This window comes from Piliocolobus tephrosceles, chromosome 2 (assembly GCF_002776525.5).
Source record: "Piliocolobus tephrosceles isolate RC106 chromosome 2, ASM277652v3, whole genome shotgun sequence".
In the NCBI taxonomy this organism is placed as follows: Eukaryota; Metazoa; Chordata; class Mammalia; order Primates; family Cercopithecidae; genus Piliocolobus; species Piliocolobus tephrosceles.
Window position 1 is genome coordinate 191,474,246 of NC_045435.1, and position 378 is coordinate 191,474,623.

The window sequence follows — 378 nt, forward strand, 5'->3', positions numbered from 1 at the left end:
CATCCCTCCTGACCCCATCCCTACAAACTGCCTCCCTCTGGCCCTCACCCCTCCTGACTGCATCCCTCATGACCGCACTCCTCCTAACTACATCCCTCCTGACGGCATCCCTACTAACCGTATCCCTGCTGACCACATCCCTCCTGACCGCATCCCTCCTGACCTCATTCCTCCTGATCACATCCCTACTAATGGCATCCCTCCTGACTGCTCCCCTCCTGATCCCAACTCTACTAACTGCATCCACTCCTGACTGCATCGCTACTAACCACACCCCTCCTGACCACATCCCTACTAACCGCATTCCTCCTGAACACACTCCTCCTGACCTCACCCCTCCTGACCGCATCCCCTCCTCACAACACCCCACCTGACGGC